Source organism: Hyaena hyaena, unplaced genomic scaffold (assembly GCF_003009895.1).
Source record: "Hyaena hyaena isolate Hyena2069 unplaced genomic scaffold, ASM300989v1 scaffold_457, whole genome shotgun sequence".
Taxonomy (NCBI): domain Eukaryota; kingdom Metazoa; phylum Chordata; class Mammalia; order Carnivora; family Hyaenidae; genus Hyaena; species Hyaena hyaena.
Window position 1 is genome coordinate 239,551 of NW_024081088.1, and position 7,989 is coordinate 247,539.

General features: G+C 44.5%; 1 protein-coding gene across 2 annotated transcripts in view; it reads right to left on the reverse strand.

The window, feature by feature from the left end:
- Positions 1 to 7,750, reverse strand: part of SMAD9 (SMAD family member 9) — a 78,937-nt gene extending 71,187 nt beyond the window's left edge. For both annotated transcript variants that reach the window (XM_039253655.1, XM_039253651.1), the window contains exon 1: positions 7,715 to 7,750. The gene's annotated coding sequence lies outside the window, so the exon portion shown is untranslated. The remainder of the gene's footprint in view (positions 1 to 7,714) is intronic.
- Positions 7,751 to 7,989: the final 239 nt, after the last annotated feature.

Consider the following 7,989-nt stretch of genomic DNA (forward strand, 5'->3'; position numbering starts at 1 on the left):
GTACCAGGCCACTTCAATGTGTCTTCAATCTCTTTCAAACACCCCTTTGATGCTGTGATTCTCCTCCTCAAACCCTTCAGTATTTTTCTTTTGACCACAGGTTAAAATTTAATAGTTTTCTTTCGCCTACAGATTAAAATCCAAATGCTTCATCCTTCCTTCCACCTTATTCTAAAAGAAAAAAAAAAACAAAAAACCAACATATCTTCGGGAAGAGAAAGGACCATGGCTGAAGGAAGAAACTAAATGTATCAAGCATCATAGGTGCTGGTATTTTTTTTTTAAATATTTCACTTATTTTTGAGAGAGAGAGAGCAACAGCATGAGCAGGGGAGGGTCAGAAAGAGAGGGAGACACAGAATGTGAAGCAGGCTCCAGGCTCTGAGCTAGCCGTCAGCACAGAGCCCGATGCGGGGCTCGAACCCACAAACCGTGAGATCATGACCTGAGATGAAGTCAGACACTTAACCGACTGAGCCACCCAGGCGCCCCGGTGCTGGTATTTTAAGATAAAACATGGCCCCTTCCCTCTGGATATTATAGTCTATGGAGGGAGACAAAATCTCAACATATTATTGCCAGGAAGGTGATAAAAGAAGACCCTCAAAAGGGTCGCGGAGGAAAACCGGAGAAGTAAGTAAGGCCTCTTCTCCTGACAGACACAGTAGTACAATTCCAGGCCCAGGGACGTCTTCAGCATCCTTAACTTCTCACAAGGACTTACAGCAAAAATCTTTATTCCCATTATACTTACTATTTCACTTTCATTTAGAGTCCTAAACTCCAAATGGATCATTCTAATTATCCTTCTCAAGAGTATCTCAAAATTCACACAAAGTAAAAATGGCATTCTAACCAGGAAAGAATATAGAGAAATCCAAATAGATTTTTTTTTTTTTTTTTGCATAATGAAATTTACCATTGGACAAATTTTCTGATATTTGCCTTCCTGACCTCTCTTTTTCTAATTAGGCGATGATATCCTACGGATCAAGATTTTATTTGCTTCTGTTACTTTATTTTGTTATATGGTCCTTAGGGCTTGGGGCCTCACAGGCAGTGTAAGTACAAGAGGCACAGAGAAAACAACGACAGAATGAATAACCCATATAAGCCCCTAAATTTATAAGTCCCACTTTCTAGAGCAATTACTACATCCACAAAATCATATTTTATTTAAAAAAATATTTTTAATGTCTATGCATTTTTGAGAGGGAAAGGGTTTGAGTTGGGGAGGAAGAGAGGGAGAGACACAGAATTCAAAGCAGGTTCTGAGCTGTCAGCACAGAGCCCAAAGTGGGGCTCAAACCCACGAACCGAGAGATCATGACCTGAGCCGAAGTTGGAGACTTAACGGACTGAGCCACCCAGGCGCCCCACAAAATCACATTTTTAAACCCAAATTTTTTAACAAAGTTAAAATGTGTATTTGCAATCAGTTTAGATGAATGACCACAGAAAGGAAGTGCCACTCCTTTGAAATACCTGGGCACCAACTTGCCATTGTTTGCAAACACAGCCAACACCTAATGACTGTTCTATGTAAACACAGTTAACCAATAAGCCCTAAAGGAAGCATTTTTGTACACACAGGTTTGTCTTTGACAAACATCTGATCTACCTTTTGCTCCTAAAAATGAAATTCTACTGCCATTAAAAAACAAGGAAAGAATGATTTCAACACACCAACAAATGAAAGCAACCCACACGGGAACTAAAATCTTTTGAGCTGTAACACATTTTCTCACATTCCCCATTCACTGGCTTTTGATAGTCACTCATATCATCAATCATAACCATTAATCATAAGCAAAACCATAATCACTCATATCATTAATCATAACCGTTAATCACTGGCAGTACCACTTATTGAACAAGTTGTGCCAGTTTCGGGGTAGTCATTTGGAAACTGGAATGCATTTTCCCAGAGAAACAGTGTTCTGAGTGCTAATATGTTCCTTGGCCAGCCCACTGAGATCCTCTGAACTAACACCGGCCCAAATAAGCGATGGCTGCCTTTGGCATGCATAAGCCTGTCCAAGCTAAGGTGCCTCGAATCCTCACGACTGAGCCCATTAGCAAACTTTGCAAGTAACTCTTTCTCCTTCCTGCTCCAGCCAAACTCCAGTTCTCTCCTGTGTGATTCCTAGCAAAGAATAAAGCAAGGTGGATTAATGGATTTATAGTGAAGCATGAATACTAGAAGTCAACTATTCTACCACGAGATGGAAAACTCTGACGGAGTCTGTGAGTCCTTTTTGGAGTTATTTTCTGAAATGTGTGGCTCCCAAGTCAGTTAAATTTAGATACAAGAATTCAGAAAGCAACTCCCAGCACACTGGTTGAACTTCACCATCTATCAAACTCTCCAAAAAAAAAAAAAAAAAAAAAAAATGCTCTAAACCTCCCACAGCCCGCCCGCAAGTACTCAAGACAAACTCCTAAAGGCTTCTGATAAACTGTCTCAACATACAGTTCCGGGTCTATCTTCTATCCACACTACACAAGGCACAATTTTTGCATTTTGTAAATTCAAATCAAAACACACAGTCACATACACACTAACTAAAGCAAATCGACATTTGATCAGCTTCCAAGCAATTTAACAGATTAAAAGTGAAAAACACTAGGCTCCATGGAAGAAGATATTCCTTGGGATAAAGCAGGGTTTGGTGAAGGCTCTGGGCCTGCTTCAGCCTGGGAAGTGCTCTCAGTCCAAGCTGGGTCTACTTGCAGAGTGTTCACACTTCCACTGCTCCCAAAGCCTCTCCCTAGGTGGTTTCAGAACGAATCTCCAGCGTCTCCCCGGCAGGGTGGCCCAGAGAGCACATGTGCACTTTATAATTATTGGCCCAGAGGTAGAAAAGCAGCTACTGCAGATCTGGAATGAATGGTCATCCCTGGAAATGGCAGTGTTTTTATAAAGCAAAGACTGCTTCCATTTCATGAACTGAGGAATACATTTTCCATTTATAGTCCTTCAAAATTAAATTTGCAAAAGGGGAAAAGGAAGTGATCAAATATTAAATTTCTCCAACGGGAAATTCATATACTTATATATGAATTCCACCAATGGTATCAGGTCATCATTAACACAAAAAGAGAGGAAAAAATGTGGTATTTGGCATTTTCCCCCCAGAAAAAAACTCAAAATTGTCTTTATAGGAAAAATCAGAACTTTGGAGGACTCCTTTTATGGGTTAAATTTTTGTCTTTGCATTAAATATGGGTTAGAGAATGAAGGGGAAGAACCAAAATCCTTTCAATGTTTATGACTTCTAAAATGATACAGAGCTGTATACACATTTATCATTTGCTTCCTAATGGTTTTGCATTTCATTTTAAGTTTCGAATTTCAAGTTTTGTCAGAATCTCTTTGCTTCTTAGAAAATTGGTTTTGACTTGATTAGCCTTCCCAAGTAAAACTGTAAAATCGAATGTAATATAGAAGCGTGATACTTATATACAAATTACATTTTTACATCATATTATCTCTATTAATTCTGAGGCACTTAACAGAACATGACACATTTTACAAAATGATTTAGTGTTGTTTGGTAACACAGGAAGCGAAGCACGGAGGGGAGCTTCAGCTCTCTGTCGTGGCTGGTAGCGAGACCCTGAATACACTCACCCGGACCCAAACAGAAGCTCATCTCAGCAGCAGTCTGTTTCTTCTTTTTTGAGCATAGTTTGAAATATATACACTGAAAACAGTATCAATTTTTATGTAGCTATGGTGGGGGCGGGGAGAGGGGTCAGCATATCGTGTTAGCGATTTTCCGTGGAATCACATTAGAGTTTCACAGGGGCAGCCATATCACATTAAAATCTGGGGGGTTTTTTGCTAAATGGTTTCCATTGTGTATTTAGTGAATCTGATATGGAGAATTGCTAATGCAATAAGAGTATCATATAAGCTTTCCTGACTGTAATGCTCAGCCACTGAATTCAGGAGAAGAGGCTCAACAGGACTTCAGGGGTTTCAGGGCTAATTCTCCACAGCCTCTTAACAAAGTCCTAGCTCAAGGTCAACACAGGCTTCTTGAAAGACGGAACGAATGCTAACACCGACTGCATGGGGGCCACTCCTTTACAGATTTTTATTTCAGAAACAAACATGGGTTCAGTGAACGACGTGTCACTTAATATTTATCGGCTGAGCACCATGCTGGCCACTGTGGTTCGTATTAAGGGAATGAAAAAGATGGGTGAAATTATGGTCCTTTCCTTCACAGCTCTTGAAAACACTGACTGAAGAAAAGAAATGAATTAGCACGAGTAACTTAATACAAGATGCGCTGCGGCAACGGTGGAAAACGCAAAGCGCCGCGGGAGCTCAAAGGAGGACACACCCGAGACCAGGGTCATTAGAAAGTTCTGTGGAGGCAGCACCTATACAGGGCCACAGAGATGGGGAAGATGCAGACAGGTCTGAGGAGCAGGTGACAGGCTGGGAACCCGGGGACGGCATTCTAGGCCTTCGCGTGAGTAAGAACGATGCAGGGAACAGGAGAGCCACGACATGCGTGGGGAATTACAACCCATTATTTCAATGACAGCATAAAATATGGAAGGAGAAGGAAGATAAGCCGGGAGAAGTAGTCTGGGGTCAGCCAGAGGCTGCCACCAAAGGAGAGAAGTACACGGTGTTCAGGATGGTTCGGGGTGGAAGCGTCAGGATGAAGTACACTAGCACAATTAATACCCAGCTTTCACGGGTGTGATGGCTTCTAATGCTAACAGCTCTGTTGAAGTCTTAACAACTTTAGTTAGCACACGTTTCTTAAGAGACACTATTTATAGGAATATTTATTTTAAAAGGTTAGTTCATTGCCAAGGGGTAATTGTTTATTTTTTTTGTTATGTGACGACTCACGACACGGACATTCACTAGGTTAATAGAAAAAAAAACCTATAAAGCATGCTCATACTGTTGCAACTACTTATAAATTTGCTGTTTGCTTTTTTTTTTTTTTTTTTGCTTTAGATAACTTTTCAACTCACTAGCAACAGTAACCAAGGAAATATAAATCCAACAGCCTAGAATTACAACTATTTGAAGAGATTCATGCTTTGAACATACTGCTGTCTTTTTTCTTTTATTCTGGACACTTCCCTGTTTCTAAATTCCTCTCCAAATGTTAGAAACAGTAAACAAAATCTGCACCAAGCTTTGTTAGAGGCTTAAAATTTAATTCGTATGCTTTGAGAAATGAAAAAGGTCTTCATTTTCCACACCCTTTACCTTACCTTAAATCAGAGTACACTCTGTGGATAAGTATTATTTCTGAAATAATAAAATAGAATATGATGAAATTACTACTTTATTTATTGCAAAAGGAATGTAAGATATAAACCAGTTAGCCGCCTAAGTACTACAGTGACCGCTCATGAAACATCAGCTCTCCAATATGGCAAAGGAAATTGTACTCTCATTAATCACAATTAAACTACTTGTAACACTGAAATTGAATATTTTAGTCTTTATGAAATAATTTCTTGACAGATTTTTTTTTCCCCTCCGACTGACCACAGGGACAGAAAGCATAAACAAATTTGCCAGTTGTTTATTACTTATAGATATCCTTGGCAATGTTTCATTAAAAAAAAAGTCAACAAAACTCTTCTTTCTTATTCCATGTCTTGGGCAATCAGGGATGCAGTAGTTGACATCTGTGAACATTCTCTGATTAGCCATTAACTGAGGATACAGAAGGAAAAGAAAAATATTTTAAAGGAGAAAAGTCAAATCACTCATGCTGACTTTAAGATACTGATGACAGAGACGTGAGGACTGTAAAGTACTTAGAGGTTTCACCTAAAATTTGTTTATTCCTTTGATCCCTAGTAAACACTGTACTGATAAAAATGAGTTTGCTCAGATCAAGAGTATGTTGGCATTCTCTGAAACCTAGCTTAAAACCAGAGCTGAAGCATAAAACAACTCTGACAAAGAGAGCCGGTGAAGCATAAAAATGGGAATTGGTTGGGTCAGAAGGCACTAAGAGGCCGAGGCTGTCTGCTAAGACTTGCCCTGCCATCAATGAAGGCAATTATTATAGCTAAAAGTTACTTTTCTGGTATTTCATTTTAAATTTCTCTCGTCTTTAAAAATGCTCCTTACTTATAAACTATTACATCATTTTCTTATCTGCAGTGTCCTTCTTGGATAACCACGAACTTGAAAGCAGTCCAAAATCTTGTTCAGGGTTTCCTACAAGCATAAAAAGACTCAGTATTGAACACGGAGTTAGGGAATGTGTCCGGGTTTCACTTTTACTTCCTTTTTAAATATAGATCGCTATTTTTAAAATATAAACATCCCATGGCATTCCCTCACACCAACAGGACTCCTAAGGCGGAAGATATGTTGGTAGTATGAACATTTCGCTCACTCTGAAGGATGCCCCAAAGCTCTGCCCGCTGATGGCCAAGCAGACGGAATTATTAAATGCCTTACGACTTTACAATTCTCTTCTTCTTATTCCTGCTAAACCACACTTTCAAAAGAGCAGCCCAGAAATCTGGCAAACCACTGAAACGGCACTTGTAAATTGGATCCATTAAAAGCAATCCACAGTGTCCTGTGGGGGTGCATCCGACTGTTAATTACCGGGTAAATAATTTACATGCAATCGTATTCCAAAACTAGATTTCCATCATTTGTAGGCTATTTCTCAGGAGTACCACTTCCTACCCGGAAACAAGTCCACGGAGTACTTCTAAATTATCATTTGAAATTTCCACTGTCAAGGGTGGGACGACGAAAGAACAGTAACGGGAAGGCTTGTCAGCGATCAGCCATCCATAAAACTGTTTTCCCCGCGCTCCTCCTTCCGATCACAACGCTGGCGTCAGTTAGTCTCCGGTATCTGTTCCCCACCTCGCCCCCTCCCTTCTGCGGAGAGCTGGCACCGAATGGCAGGCGGAGGAAAAGACAAACATCCCAGCTCCCAGCACGATCCGAGCGCTAGCCCGGAGACGCTTCAACAACATTCCTAACTTTTTTCCACCCCCCTTCCCTCTTCGCGTGCCCCAAAGGTAAGCAGAGTAAAAATCCTAGGAGCCAGGAGGCCAGCGAGGCCAGCTGAGTCGCAGTTACTACCCCCACCCCGATTTCTCCACTGCCACCCCCCACCCCACCCCACCCCACCCCCCATTTTCGGTCACAACAAACAGTTACTCAGCTCTGAGTCTGGGTCTCCACGGCGCCAGTCCTCGGTGCTCGGCCCCCGCGCGGCGCCCAGCGCAGGGGGCCGGGGGGCGAGCGCGCGCCCCCGCCCGCGCCCTGGGCCGCAGCCCCGCACGGCCGGCGCCCCCAAAGCGGGACCAGCCAGCATCCTCCCGCGGGCCCCAGGTGTCGCCGGCCGGCGGCTGGGGCGACGCGGAGGGCGCGCCGCCAACTCCCCGGAGCGGTCCCCTCCGGCCCCACCCCACCCCACCCCGGCTCCACCAAGAAATACGGAGACGGAGAGTACAAAGGACCGAGCCACACACCCAACGGCCTCGAAGGCTCCCCTCGGGGAAGAACAACTTAGCCGCAAACGCACGTACACGCGCGCTCGCCCAGCGCGCGCGCCGGGGAGGGCATCTCTTACCTGTTCCCCACGAAGTCACTCATCCCTCCCCCACCCCTGGGCCGGCTGCCCCCACCCCCCCGCGCCCCCCGCCGTGGGTCCCCGGCCGCCCGCTCCAAGCGCCGCGCACTCACAGGCTGGCTGCGCGCGCCCAGGGCTGCAGGGCCCGGCGGCGGCGGCGGCGGCGGCGGCGGCGGCGGGGACCGAGACAGCGGCTGCAGCGGCGGCGGCGGCGGCGGCCCCAGCCGGCGTCAGTCAGACTGGAGCCGCGAAGCCTCATCGCCCGTATTAGTGCGCCGACCTGGAAAGCGGCCAGGAGCCCTGCGCACGGGTCCGCCCCCGCCCGCCGCCGCGCGCCCTGGCCGCTCCGGGAGCCCGCGAGGCGGGGGGAGCGCGGCCCGCCCCGCGG